Source organism: Chelonoidis abingdonii, chromosome 1 (genome assembly GCF_003597395.2).
Source record: "Chelonoidis abingdonii isolate Lonesome George chromosome 1, CheloAbing_2.0, whole genome shotgun sequence".
NCBI lineage: Eukaryota > Metazoa > Chordata > Testudines > Testudinidae > Chelonoidis > Chelonoidis abingdonii.
The window spans coordinates 275,497,951-275,504,993 of record NC_133769.1 but is presented as its reverse complement, the minus strand read 5'-3'; positions in this window follow the sequence as shown (position 1 = coordinate 275,504,993).

Genomic DNA, 7,043 nt, shown 5'->3' with positions numbered 1-7,043 from the left:
GCGACTGGGCAGCTGCGGGGAGTCCACACCAGTTTGGGTGCTGGGAGCTGCAAGGGTGGGGGTGGCTGGGAGCTCCAACCCCAGGGCATAAAATGTCATGGAGGTCAATGGAAGTCATGGATTCTATGACTTCCATGACCTCCATGACATAATTGTAGCCTTAATTATAACAGCTGTGAAATACATAAATATATAGTATATGTGTGTTTCTTGACTCCAGTGGGTATTGGCTGAGTGAGAGCTGAGTAACTGCTTCAGGATTGGTGTCCAGCATTTATGTTTCAAAGTCTAGGGTGTTTTTTCAGTATTTATTAGTTAGAAATTTGCTATTACAAAATGGGCATATCACTCAGAATAAACAAGATATGAGCAAACTGTGATCAGTGATGGAAAGCAAGTAAAATGGAAAGGTCAATGCAATACAATATTTGGTTTATACATGCCTGTCATACCTTCTATCTTGTTCAGTGCTTTTTTTTTTTTTTAATTAAAAAATGCATATTTTATGTTGAGGTTTAAGGCCTGATCAACACTACAAAATTAGGTGGATGAAAGCCTCCTTGTGCCGACTTTGCTGTGCATGTGTCTACACTTAAATTTGTCTCCCACTGACGTAAGTGCCCCATTACACCAAGATGTAACACAAGTAACACTACCTGACTGAGCTGTGTTGAACCATGGTCTCTGTGCAGTGGTGTTCAAGCACCACGAGTGCAAACACTACATTACCTATGTCGACCCTAACAGCTGTCCTACAATGCCCAACACGGACCCCTCTGATCACAATTGTTAACTCCACTGCCCAGGGGTCACACATACCAGCAGCCTCTCCCCCACCTTTTAAAACCCCTGTGAATTTTTGAAATGACTTTGACCGGTTCTCCAGCTTGGTGAGCATACCGTTATGTGCTCTCCATTGTGCTGTGCAACTGCCCAGCAGACCCTGCTGGCTACACACTCCAGACATGCTCCTGCCTGGAGTAGACAGGAGCTATTGAATCTCCTGGGCCAGTAAGGAGAAGAGGCTATGCAGGCACAGCTATGGATCAGCCACAGAAATGTTGACATCTACAAGCAGATTGCAGTAGAAAAGAACAGGAATTAACAGCATAGGTCTGGGAAAGGCAAGGAATTGTGGCCAACAATTGATCTGGTGTCAAGCTGTAGGGATATTAAAGAAGGTTTATATTAAAAATGGTTTATGTGAGAAATGATTTATTGTTAAAAATGATTTATTGTTAATTGATACTTTATAACTAAAAGTTTATATTAAAAATAAATGTAATTCCCGAAATTTAGCCTCTAACCTGCAAGCCACCAGCTGTGTCTGTGTGAAGCCTGCTCACAGAAATACTTTGTATAAAACTTTTTAAATGTTAATTAACTCTAAGTGCCCCTTCTCTAAGTGACACTTTGTAGTCATTACTTTACTTTGTTACGGCCGCTGTGAGCCAAAACGGTAGCTGTTATAGTACATAGATAGAAAACCCCACCCTCTGTAAGTTTTCATCTCACTTTATTTTTAAATGATAAAAGACAGGGAGTCTCACATAAATTGGTAACACCCTGAAAGTTAAAAAAACAGTAAAATAAATAGAATTAAAATAAAAAGTGTATGTAAATAAGTGCCTAGTTTAAACAATAAATAAATGGTTAGGGAGTTACCAGCCTGAAAAATTCAGTGTTGGCCAAAAAAGGTGTCAAGTGAAATCAACCAGATGACCCCCGGAGGGCAAACTGGAATCCACCCCAAGCACCTAACAAACATCTAACAAAATGGAGCCAGCCACCTGCTGATTAATCTAGCAACTGCAAAATGAAACAACTCCCATGAACTAACATAGGGAAAAATCCCTATAAAACTGGACTCTGAAGACTGAGGACTTTGAGTCTATGGTTCTGCTGCCAGCCTACAGGAGCATCAGGTGCACCTGACCCGGACTCGGCTCCACTCTTGCGTACCGGGTACCTGGCCAGTATTCTGTCACAAGCAACTTTAGGCTGGCAACTATAATATCTATACAAAACTTGTATAAATAATTGTGTAAATATATATATAAAGTAATCATAGGAATAAGTAGCCAAACAACGGTGTTTGCTGTTATCTTTTATTTTTATTATGGTATTTACAATAAATGTGACAAATGTCTTGTCCCCTTTAATAAAATCCTGCTATTTTTTATTGGTATAACAAAGCTGTAGATCTGCCACTTTTATGAAGCGCAGTGAGCCATACTTGGCAGAGACCCCACCACAACTGCATAACACCATGGATATCACCACAGAGCCTGAGACACAGGCCCCTGCCTTGAACAGTGAGGAGAAGAAGGTAGATGAGGAAGAGGAGGTGGAGTATGGGGAACAAGAAGGCAGGGATCCAGCTGTGCTGTGAGCCAAGACCTGTTTTTAACTCCACCAGAGTCCAGTCAGTCCCTGCAGTCAAGCATGGATGAGTGTGATGCAGGGGAAAGAACCTTGGATAAATGTGTAAATAAATTTCCTATTACAGTGATTCCCCCCATCCCCAACTTGTAAGAACACAGCTGTCAACTTTTCATCAATTTATTTGAATAGAAGCGGTCATGACACAACAAAGAGAGATAAAGTTTCTATCTGCTCTTCATTCCTATCTAGAGTTAGGCAGGTGGGGCCATATGGAGTATGTGTAGGCCATACAGTGTAGTGTAGACATGGCCTAAGGTATTGATAACTTGGAATGGTGACAAGCTGTCAGTCAGAATGATGTTGATTTACTTTGGATATAGGCGTTTAATGACTAAGATATAGGAGCGCATTCATTTAACTTTCACTATTAGAAGATGCTTTGGCCTTTTGTAGGTGTTGATGGTACTGCTCTACAATACCAGGAGCAGAGACATTGGTATTATTTTAGCTACTGTTATTTGTAAATTCTGGAACTAAGCACTCTCCTCTAGCTTGAGCTCTGTTTATATTCAGGATCTTCACACCAATGTAACTACACTGATATTGTTTACAATGGTGCCAAGCCTTAATATTGTCACACTGGAGCAGGTCACTGCAGCACTTACACTGGTGCATCTTAGGGCTTGTCCCAGGGCCAGCCTTATGCAGAACTGATACAAGACCCTACATTGATAGTATCAAATGGTGTGATAAGGTGCCCTTAAGGTGGGCAAGACTTTGGTGTTCTCGCAGCCATTCCAGGAAAGCAGGCCATTTTTTCAAAATTAAGCAGAATAAAAATCATGCCATTTTCTTAACTTGTTTATACCATCAGTTTTGCAGTTAAGAGACAGAATTAAAACTGTGCACTTAGGTACAATAAGTGTATTTTTTTTCTTAAATGTTCATTTTCAATACCAAAGGAGGCCCAGCTTCCTGAGAGAGGGAAAAGGCCTGTCCGTCAGTGGAGGACCCCAAGAGGGGCTCTGTGATAACCTTCCAAATGAGAAGGAAAGCATAGGGAGAGGCAGATAGATGACATATGAGTTTAGGGAAGCACATGTGGCTCAGGCGGGCATGCTGCTCCTTCAGGGGAGGGCTTTGAAGTTTTGAGGGGGCACTCTTTGGTGAGGTGGCTTTGTTTCTGAAAAAAGGGGGAGCTGTTCTTTGTGGGTGAGGCTTTGGTCTAAAAATGCCAGGCCTCCATTGTTTATAAGAAGGCTTCTGTTTTCTCATATTTGGGGAAGCTGCCATGTATTGGAGGGTTTAGTGTCTCCTAGTCAGGGAGAGGGTTAGCTTGGGAGCTTTAACGCTGCATATTGGGAGAGCTCCCCTTTGCAATGGGAGCCCTGGTGGCACAAAGCAAGGCAGTTATTCTTTGTGGGTGAGACCTTCAAGCCACAAAGTGAAAACAGAAGATATCCCTTCTGATCTTAAAGTCTATGAGTAAGATTTTGTGAGGGGCTTAATGTTTCAAAATGGGGAAAGCACTCTTGCATTGGTGTCTCAAATGCCTACTTTTCCTGGGAGGGGGAGGGAGGCTCAGGGTCTCAAATTCTGAGGCAGCTGCTTTTCTTGGCAGTGGAGCAGGCCTCCTGAAGCCTTCATATATGCTCCATTATGTCGTCATCGTCATCATCATCATCATAATGCAGTAGTGCCAATCAGGGTTCAATGCCCCATTGTACTAGGAACTGGACACACATGAAATAAAAAAAAATTGCCATCCCAGAGAGTTTACAGTCCTAGTCTATGATGCAAGACAGTAGGAGAATACAGCAGACAAATATGATGAGGTAAGAGTAAAATCATCACGTTTATTATCATAAGGAGCAGTCAAGAGAAGCATCCACCTAGCCACTGTTGAGTGTTTTGTAGGTATCATGGCAGAGGTGAGTTTTAAGGAGGGATTTGAAGGAGAACAATGTAGTACAAGCATTACAAATGAACTACTGGCTTTAAAGAGATCTCCTGCCATGCATAAGTGACAGCACAGGAGACAGCATGAGGGGGTTGAGGGAAAACTGGTCAATTGGCACTGAAGGCGGTCATCACTGGCACGGCAAAGGCAGAAGTTAATGGATCAATAGCACGTTAGAGTTGACACATAGGATGGGCTAAGATGTGAAGTGTCTTAAAAGCAAAGCCATGTATCTTGTGTTCAATATGGTGGAGAAAAGGGAATCAGCAGTGGAATGCAAAGAAGAAGGTAACATAATAAGGGATGATCCAAGGAAGTGATTTTAGCAGCATTGAGGTATGACTGGACTGGAGGAGGGAAAGGTTACATTTGTCAAGGCCAGAAAGGACTTTGCAGTAATCAAAGCAATATGATAAGGGGCTGGAATACAGTTTTGGTCAGGTAGCAAGAGAGGAAAGGCCAGATCTTAGAGATGCTGAGTAGGAAGAAGCAATGAGTTATAGACACAGGCTGGAAATGTAGGTGTAGAGAAGGGGATGATACTTAGATTACAGGCTTGAGTGAGTGGCTAGGGGATAGATTGTGTTATCTCCAGTGATAGTTAAAGCATGGAAAAGTTTTGCGAAAAGATTAAGAGTTCAGTCGTCGCCATGTTGATCTTAAATTGAGCTCTGGACATGCACTAGGCAATGTCAGAAAGCCAGGCCAAGGTTTTAGTCCAGACAAAAGGAATCTGAAGCACAGAGATAGGGTCTGTGGGTTTCAGCATAGAGATGATAGATGAAGCCATGTTTTTAAATATGATCACCTGGCAATAGGATGTAAAAAGAGAAAGAAGAGGGTCTCTGTTGGACTTTATTAAAAGGAGCAAGGGAACGGGGAGGACCCACTGAATGAGTAGCTGCAAGGTAAATGGAAGAGAGCCTGGAAAGGACAGGATCACAAAAGCCAAGAGAGAACAAGATTTTGAAAAGCACAGCTGATGGTGTCAAAGGCAGCTGAGAGGATGAGGATGGGGATGAAGTCCAAACCCTGAGATATGGCCAGGAAGATGTCATTAAAAAATTTGATGAGAGTAGTTTCAGTGAAGTGTTGAGGGTGGAAGCCAGACTGAAAAAGAGTCTGGGAAGGACAGAAAGAACAGAACTCCAGAAACCAGCGAGTGTGAATGTGTGTGAGTGTGTGTAATTAATGAAGAGATCAACAGGAATGAGAGATTGGTTGGAACAGATTTTGTAGTCAAGGGTGGGGGTTTTACTGTGGGGGAGACTAAAGCATACATCTGTATCATTTCTGCTTCCAATAGGAACTGCCAGCTACTTTGACAGGTTCCCCCCAGAACCTACTGATCCCCCTGACCCACCAGTCTGGGCTCCCTCTCACACTGTAGTGCTATGACACGCTGAAAAGCCATCCAGCCTGTCCTTTCACCAGCCTTCATACAGGTAGGGCCACATCCAGCTGCAGTTACATGCAGGTCTCTGAACAGCCCCTGCATAGGAAAGTTAAAGTTAGGACAACTCCCAGCTACCCAGGCACGCACCCCCTCTAGAGTACAAACCCAAAATTATACCATCTTGCACTGCACGGGGAATTGTACAGCGTAAGCTCATCAAATTTGCCCCCTCACTCAATATGGAGAGGAATATGCAACAGCCTTTGCACTTATGGGAGTTATGGTTCTCATACACATCACTCCAACTCACTGGTTGAGATAAAGCAAAAATAAGTTTATTAACTACAAAAGATAGATTTTAAATGATTATAAGGGATAGCAAACATCAAAGCAGATTACCTAGCAAATAAACAAACTCTCAGACTAAGTTTAATATACTAAATAGATTGGATATGAATTAGCAGATTCTCACCCTAAGAGATGATGCAAGCAGGCTGAAGATTCTTAAGGGACAAGCTGCACTTGCTTTATCGCTTGGAATCCCCTGGTATCTCATTCACAGGCTAGAAATCCCTTTAGCCTCGGTCCAGAACTTCCCCTAGTTCAGTCTTTTTCCTCAGGTGTTCCAAGGCGTCTTCTTGTGTGGGGAGTGAAGCACACCAGATGATGTCACTCCCTGCCTTATATAGTTTTTGCATATGGCAGGAACCCTGTGTTTCAAAGCTTGGGCCATGTCTACACTTGCCATTTAAAACAGAAAAAAATCCCCTTTTTGTGCAAAAACCATGTGAGCGTCTACACTTGCCAATGACATTTTGTAAAAAGAAAACCACCTCCACAAGAGGCATACAGCTCTTACCAGTGATGCTTTTGCGGTGATGTGCAAGTGAAGACACGTTCGTCCTGTTTATACAGCTTTTAGCCTTCGGAGAATATCCCACATTGCCTCAGTGACCACTCTAGCCAGTAGCTCTGCTGCTCTGTTGCCAACAGACATCCACCCCTGCCCCTGTAAAGCCCCGGGCACTTTGAAACTCCTCTTCCTGTTTTCTTGGCAAGTGCTCACTTATCTGGCCAGGTGACAATGCCTCCTCCAGGGAGCAAACAATCCTCTGCCTGGTGCAATGCTGAGCTAGTGGAGCTTATCAGTGTCTGGGGAGAGGAGGCTGTGCAGGGACCCAGGATGACCCACTATCACTATCTCCCCCCCCATTCCCACAAGATCTATCATCAAACTGGAAAGAGCTGCACTGTGGAATAGCTGCCCTAGAGCGCTGCGCTCATCTGCGACGGAAGTGCTGC